Source organism: Gallinula chloropus (assembly GCF_964237585.1).
Source record: "Gallinula chloropus genome assembly, chromosome: 2".
Classification (NCBI taxonomy): domain Eukaryota; kingdom Metazoa; phylum Chordata; class Aves; order Gruiformes; family Rallidae; genus Gallinula; species Gallinula chloropus.
Window position 1 is genome coordinate 87,330,286 of NC_140086.1, and position 8,728 is coordinate 87,339,013.

Sequence of the window (8,728 nt, forward strand, 5' to 3'; positions counted from 1 at the left end):
CACTTCTTTTCCCAGCCCTTAAACTGCCTCAGCTGTTCTGCTGTAGTATTTAGTCTCCCTCATCCCTCAGACCATGGCGAATCAGATGACCAGACCAGGGCCAGTTAAATGAGGGGCATGTGGAGACAGAGATCTAAAGCAGAGGCTGCTGCAGCAATCCATGCTAATGGCTGGGCTCACCACAGGGTGTGGGTAGGCTCTCCCCTGTGTGCTGGATGAATGTTCTGATAGCTGCAGCCAGGCACAGCAGGCAATGCTCCAGGTTCCATGGGGACATCAGGCCCGGCCATCTCACCTGTGGGCACCTCCATTGGCCCCAAGGCACAGCAGACCCTAAGGACTTACTCTTCTATCCGGCTTGTGCATCCTGTTGGTCAGGCCCCATGGCTCCTGGACTGGGGAGAGTCATGGGGACAGGCTCTGGCAGAGCATGAGGGCTGTGCCTGGCAATGGCCAGCTTGGGGCAATAGATGGCCTGAGCGGACTGTCAGGGCACAGCAACGGCAGCTGCTTCCTTCAGGCTGAGTGGAGAGCCAAGGGTGTCCCTGGCCTGGGCCAGGCTGTGCCCTGCCATCAGGGCAGAGCCACAGCACAGTGACAGGAGGACTCATCAGCAGTTCAGTGATCTCTGGGCGAAAGCACAGAAACAAACCAGGTCAGCAAGGGCTGTGAGTGCCCCGGACGGACACTTGGGTGAAGGAGGAGACGTATTAGAGTCTAACGAAACAAACGTTCACCTTCCAGCCAGATCCATATCTGTGCCACAATTAAGAGGCAAACGTGGCTGCTGTCATGACCAATGGGGTGCTGTTATGCTGTCAGATCACTCTGCATCAAATGAAATGGCTTATCCTTCCCCTTTCTCCCAGGATACATGCTGGTGCCTCTGCCAGCTCCACAGCATTGTATGGAAAATCCCATCTTCTTTATCCCATTTTGACAGGGCCAATTATTGTTTTGCTGATTGTAAATCCCTTTGACAAATTATGATTGTAATACTGTGTCTTTGTAAAGTAATCCCTTCAATTTAGTAAATATCTTAGGGAGGCTTTCAGTAGTCCTGGTACTTTCTTGCTCAACAATGCTCATACATGTTTACTTAACAGCTATGGTCTTTTCCACGTTCCCCTAGAGGGTTCTTCTCAGTAAAATAAATTTCTTCCTAGCCTACGTTGCGGTAATCTGTGGTAAGTTTAACATCAGAAAAAAAGACATTGATTCTTTGGCTCAGCCTTTCGACTCCAAAAGAGCTCAATAAGGACCACGAGATACTTCCCTGGGAAAGGGCAGTAACGGTACTGGCTTTGTGATTGTGAGGGCATTGCCTGAGTGGACACTAACATGACGTGTTCACAGAAGCAACTGACAGTTTATTATCAGCATGGAAAGATTCCAGACCCCTGTTGTCTCTGGATGCTGATCTGTGATGATGCTAACTGTGTAGTGTATCAAGCCAAAAGTTGCTTTGACTGGTATTTTATTTTGAAAGGGGTGTTGGGGAATGGAAAAAGAGAAAAGACAGAGGTTTTGTGTTTGTTCTGAAGCACAGATCAAATGTTGAAATACTGCAATAAAAACATGGTGTGGTGCTGTGCCAGACAGAGTTCAAGCCATCCTCCTTCCTTCATTCAGAAAAGCATAGAAGAGAGGGACTTATTTGACAGTAAATTTTGCAAGGCATGGGATTTTGGCCTATAAATCTTTCCCTGGGACAAGTAAATTACATACTGTAAAAAGCAGTGGGCCCGCAGTCTTGTCAAATCTCAGTGTAATTAGGGCTGGTTTCTTTAAAACTGTTCCCCACCCAACTTTTACAGAAAGTGCCCCAAACAGCTTGGGTAAACAAGAATTCCCTTGCTCTACATACAGTTTTACCTTCTCACCCTGTGGTAGGAGGAGCTAAGCAGTCTTGTAGGATTCCATCAGGAGATAGGTTCTTGAGGAAGAGTATTATTTCTATAAGAACTGTCCTGCTGTCAAAGAATGGGGCTGCAGATCAGGAAGTCTGACCTTTAGGATCAACTCTTTACTGCCCTCCTACAAAAAACAGATCCTGAGGATGCAGCTCTTTTCCCATGTGGAGGTGGCCTATGACATTTGGATGACTTGGAACTGAGAAGACTCCAATCCCTTCACTGGTCATCCAGAAATTTGCCTTTCTTACATGGCTGGCCTGAGCAGGACACTGTGAGTCTTCAGCAACCTTCAGCTCAGAAATTGCAGCTTTTATCAAAGAGGTTGTAGAAGCTCAGCAGTTCCTTATGGCAGGTGATGACAAGGTTTTGCAGACTGCTCTGAACCAAGCATCTTGGCCTGGAAACGAAACAGTTGTAGTGGGGTAAGCTGAGGTCCTCAGTGCTCCCCCTGTATTCCAACCAGGTTGCTGGCAGGCCAGGCCCCATCCCTCCCAAAGACAGATTTGGCATTTCAGCTCTGTACTAGTGTTAATTCCTAGGATATAGACATTTCCTGGAGCTTATTTTTTCCTTTCTTCAATGGTAAGTTTACTTCATTTCTAAGTCAGTTGTCGAGGCTAGCAGCTCTGGTGCCAGCAGGGACCTCAGCAGAGAGCTACAACATGCTGCACAGGGGTGCTTTTCTGAACCAGGGAAAGCTTAGCTTGGGTGACAGTAGCTGGTGGGACCTGGGTGGAGCCAGGAGCAATAATGACCAAATCCCCCACACCTGTAAAAGAAGCTCCTGAGAAGTGCTAGCAACCAAGGCATGGCACTGCAGCAATGGGGTGACTCTACCAACTCAAACAGGGAGCAACAGAAGGTGGCTGTGTGCGTGAAATATGGAAAGATGGGCCACTTGGGAGTAAGAAATAAATGGCTGCATAATAGCAATTTGAATGTCAAGAATGTTTACCTCTTTGAAGCAGTTTTTATCAACCATAGAATCACAGAATGGTTGGGGTTGGAAGCGATCTTCCCCCAGTTCCAACCCCCCTGCCATGGGCAGAGACACCCTCAACTAGACCAGTAAGCCCAAAGCCCCATCAAATCTGGTCTTAAACACTTCCAGGGAGGGGACAGCCACAGCTTCTCTGGGAAACCTGTGCCAGGGCCTCACCACCCTCATTGTGAAGAATTTCTTCCTAATACCTAATCTAAATCTACTCTTTCACCTTAAAGCCATTACCTCTTGTCCTAACTCTCCATGCCCTTGTAAAAAGTTCCTTTCCAGCTTTCCTGTAGGACCTCTTCAGGTACTGTAAGGCTGCTATAAGGTGCTCCCAAAGCCTTCTCTTCTCCAGGGTCAACAACTCCAATTCACTCAAACTGTGTTCATAGGAGAGGTGCTCCAGCCCTTTGATCATCTACTTAGCCCTTCTCTGGACCTGTTAAAACAGGTCCATGGGCCTTTCTTGTCTGAGATTGGTTCCTTCATGAGTTTGACTCTATCAAAAAACTACCTGAAATTTCTGCCATTTCTGTTCTTTGTCCTACCTAGCCACTAGAATGATAAGTGTTCATTAGTGACATGTTATAAAAAAAATTACAGTTGTACTTGCCTATTCAGGGATCAAATATTTTCCCTGTGCAGAAACAGCTTCCTGCTTGAGTGGAGTATATGCATTTCTCTCTGCAATCAGCACCACACTAATTTCCACACTTAGAAGCACCTGTCAGAAAGACAAGATAATTCTTATACCCATGAAAATTACCCTTCTCTAATAAAGTATGAGAGCAAAGTCTCTGAGCACTCTGAAATTCATATTAGAAAATGGTGTACAAATTAATTCATTTTGGAGATGCTGTGAGAAATTACAGACAGGCTGCTGACCTGAGGAGAAAAGAATAGCTCTTCATTTCTTCCGAAAGAGTAGAGAGGGAAAGGAAATTCAGAGGTCACATCCAGTCTGGAAGTAGGCATCCAGGAAGGCAGTCACCCAGAATGAGGACAGGAGGGGCGAGAAGCGGGCGTTGCTGAACGCCTTGCTGACGGTGTTTCTGGCTGAAAAGACCTGCAGTGATTCATCTGGAAAGGGCTGGATTTGTAAACCAGCACAGGCCTCTCTGACAGTCTTCTGCATCAAATTAAAATCTAGCTCAAGCTCCAGGTTAGATTCGTAGTTGCACCTGGTCTGTTCATACCTCAGTTTCCCATGAATACGAGAGAATTTAATGTTTCCTTCACCTCTTTTGTGACTGTTTGTCTTCCACAGGGACTGCAACCGGTCACCTGCAGGTAGAATTTGTTTTTTTACTTACATGATTACACAACAGAGAGCTTTCGGAGCTTTAGAGGAAAGTTTGGAAAGCAAAACAAAAGCCTTCCCAAGATCCTGTTCGTCCACAACCCATAGCATGGATGAAAAACTGCCACTGAAACCAGGCTAGGTTGGGTAAAACTGAGTTTGAGCTTGAGTGCTTGATTTTTACTTTAACTTGTGCTGGTGACTTCCAAAGAACCTTTGCTGAGGCTGGCTCAGCTCACTTGTCATGAGGTATCTAGCAACTATATAGCAAATTGGTTTTACAACTTATAATTTACTTGTCAAGAGTAAGTTTTTTTCTGAAAAAGCATTACTATCCAAACCTTATTCTGTCACACAACAGGAATTCTATCTTCATTGGTTTGGTATTTTTGCCTGGCACAATGCAACATTTTCATCTTGCTTTCACTTACTGGCTACTTGTAGAAGGTCATACCTGTACTTTAAAATATATTTTTTAAACTTCCCACTCCACCTTTCTCTCCAAGTCCCTCCAGATGGCCAACAACTATTTTTTTCCTAACTCCTGTAGCTTGTTTTGCCACAGGATGACACTTGAAGAACACGTACAGGTGAGAAATTCTTCTGTCCCACTTTACTGTGAGCATATTAATGCAAGCACTTCACCAGTCAGATGTTTGTGTGAAAAAATGCAGTGAATACTCAAAGTAACAGTTTTCTTTCTGGGGACTGTTTTCAGTGACCTAGATCCAGCTGTGGGGTTTTTGTTTGTTTGTTTGTTTGTTTGTTTCTTGCCAGAGGACATTGGTGCAATAGAAGTTTTTACTTCTTCCAATACCAGTGGACACTTCTGTGTTTAACATTTCACATATTTCATCCAGAAAAGAAAAGGGGAAAAAATAAGGTAAGGCCAGGATCACTCTGGGAACAGAACTGAGAACATCCAGAAAGTTTTCACAGTAAGTAGTTCTCAAGATGTCTGCATGACAAGATGGTTGTCTCCCTGGAAAAATTTATCTTAGACCTAGTATTTGCTCTGAGACTTTCATACCAGTTATACATGATCTTTTGAACACATAATGATGTTCTTTATTCATTGCAATTAGATAGCTGACTTGGATTAATTAGCGTGGAACAGCAGCAGCGTATTACAATGAAGTACAAGTTTGAGGTTGTTGTGGGGTTTCTATTACAATTGGAATTTAAATTACTGTTTAAAATGACACTTAATTTCCATTTTTATTCTTAAATCCATCAGGACTGATTTTCTTGTACATCAAGAAATGGAATAAACCTGACATTTTTCAGCACTGCACTAAAAGATGCTTTTTTCTCTTCTCTGAGCCATTGACATGGGAATCACTTAAGATAAGCCTGTTTGCAATATAAGCTTCTTTTTTGAGTTCTGAGAAGGAAATCCTTTTAAAACTGCATTTATCCACTACTGCTATGAAAGAGAGAATAACTAGATTTGCTTGAATATATATGTACTATTTCGTGCATCCCTATGAACTGGAAATAGGCAATGATTGCATTTCCGTCTATACACAGGCAGAAGATTGGGCAACTCAGACAGAAACTGTGATGGTTTGACCCTGGCTGGAGGCCAGATACCCACCACAGTCACTCTCACTCCCCTTTACAGCTGGACAGGGGAGTGAAAGGCTTAGGAGTCAAGATAAGGACAGGGAGAGATCATTCTGTAATTAGTGTCATGGGCAAAATGGACTCAAAACAGAACTCATCTAATTTATTACACCCACGTGCACACACCGAAAACAGAGTAGAACAATGAAAAGTAAAATCAAAACTTAAAACACCTCCCCCCACCCCTCCCTTCTCATGGACAACAGAAAGACAAAGAGACATCCAGATCTATGAATTTATATAACACCTGTGCTGGAGACAGTCCAGTCTTTAAAAAACCCTCAAAACTCACTTGCATCCCACACTGGAATGAATCCAAGACTTTTTGACCTTGTGCACCTTAGCATTAGAGTCATCACTCGCCCCTATCCTTTCTGAAGACCCTTCCTATGTCACCCAAATGATTGGAAAAGTAAATCATCTTGGGTTTTGGTTCTCTGCAGCTCAGAGTACATAAACAGCCAACCATTCTCTTGTGACATTACAATTCTTGGAGCCCCATGAGCTGCAATTGTTTCCTGAACCCAGGAATACTTCCTGACCGCGGAGATATTTACTATGGTCACTAGGTGGAGCAACAAATGCATCATTTGAAAGCTGCTTGGAGGGCTGGAATTAAGATGGAAGAAACTTGGAATCTTTGTTAAGTTCATCCCCTGACTAAACTGTGGTCATGAAAAAGCAGTGGGATAATTCCCTCCTGTATATTAAAGGATTTTCTATTATATTGAAAGCTCAACACTACTTGTTACCATTTTAATATCTGATGCATCTCAAAAAACACTTGCAAAGAAATAGTACAGCTCCCAGTAAAATAAGATAGTAAGATGCACTGAAAAAGTATCCTAAGGTACCTATTTTTAAAGGGAAAAAAAAATCTTCTAATCTTACTAATATGTTATTTTAGTAACAGTTTTGACCCAAGCGTGGTATAGGTATTTTCCCTGGAAAGGTACAGAGCCTGCTGTAATGTGCCGAATAAACATCTTAAGACTGTAAATACTACTGCTACAGTACATGGGTGTCTCACTTTGATAAAATTCATTATGTACTCATTTATGTCTCTTTAATTATGTCTGGATATTTCTTCGTCAAAATCACTAGTAACGTATCTCAAGGGGAGTACACTGTGAGTCAGCACAGACAGGACGCAGGGACAGCCAACAAACCACAGATGAAATGCAAACAGAACACTCCTTTCTGTCACCTCACCGAACAGAGGATTCCCGAAGCAGCACCCAGGCAGAGGCAGAGAAGTGGGGACTCTGGCAATGCTGAGCTCAGGCCGTGCTAAAGGACTGCCAACCCTGCTGTTTTGCTGGTAGAGCTCTAAAAATTCCCTTAACATTTTCAGGGAGCAAGTACACAAGATCTGCACACCCCCCCCCCCATCTGCTTGTTCTTGCTGCCCCTTCATTTGTACCAGAGTCCATACTTCCACCACATCCCTGCCTTCTAAGTCTGACTCAAACTCAACCTTGGAGTCCAAGGATTCCCTCCAGATATTTCCATCTCATGCCTTGGGATTCCACAAAGGTTTTGTGGTGACAGCAGAAACCTGGAAGATTAAAACCTTACTTTTTCCATATCTGTCCTACCAACCACTCTACAGTACCTTGCAGTAATTGCTTCCTGCATGATAGCCTTTCTATCTTACAAAGTCCTGACTTCCCTTTCTAACTCTCATTTTACTTAGTAATCCTACAACTTCATGATCAAGAGGGCTAAGACCAGCAACTAACTACCATTCCAATCTCCCTGCTAACTTGCAAGAAGACTCCAGTGCCACTTCACATGGCAGTCCACATACAGCTATTTCAATTGCCTGGGGGGTAACCAGCACCCCATCATCTGTTTCAGACCATGCTTCTAGTGGAGCCAGGCTAGGCAGAACCACAAGGTTCCAGCACTCGGTAGTTGACCACCCTGGAATATGAGGAGTCACTGCTGTGGCCTCCCCCAGTCTTTTACTTTTTTGCTGGCCATGGCATAACTTCTTGGCTCCTGATGACTATGCCTGTTCTGGTTTCAGCTGAGATAATTTTCTTCATAGTAGCTTGTATGGGGGTGTGTTTTGGATTTGTGCTGGAAACAGTGTTGATGACATAGAGATTTTTTGTTATATAGAGATGTTTGTGTTACTGCTGAGCAGTGCTGACACAGAGCCAAGACCTTTTCTGCTTCTCACACCACCCCACCAGCAGGATGGTTGGGGGTGCACAAGAAATTAGGAGGGGGAAGAGAGATGACAGCTGACCCAAACTGACCAAACTTGTCAACTGGGGGATCCTCTACTGTGGGCTGAACTCAGCAGTGCCTACATCCCTGCTTTTATGCCTCTGCCTGGGTGCTACTTTGGAGATCCCCCAGTTGGCAAAGTAACAAAAATTAATTTACTTTTTGCTTTTTGACTTTGTAGTTGTTCTTGCACCCTGCCTGTGCAGACTCACACACACATGTGCTCTGTGGTTCTGCAGAATTAAAACAATGTCTGAATTTTCCTATGTGTTAGCCAAGTTATTTAAGAAATCTTTCTTTCATGCACATTTTTTTGTTCATGAATGTCAAATTGGTATTATCTGAAATCTATGACTAACATAACACATTCCAGAAAATGCCAGTCTTACATAATTACAAATAAATTAATTTCTATATTAAGAGGACATTTGCAAGGTTGTTTTCTACTCTGACAAAAAGTAATCAAATAAAACTAGAAACAGATAAGTGTTTCTTGCTTCCCCTGGATATGGGTAGTTTATTGACAACATGTAAAAATCCTCCATTACTTGTGTCTGCCTTAATTTCCTCTCAACTTATTTTCATATCTATTATACAGAGCAAGACAACAAAATTGTAATGTATAACACCTCTGATCAGTGCTGTAAGGACAGGACATGA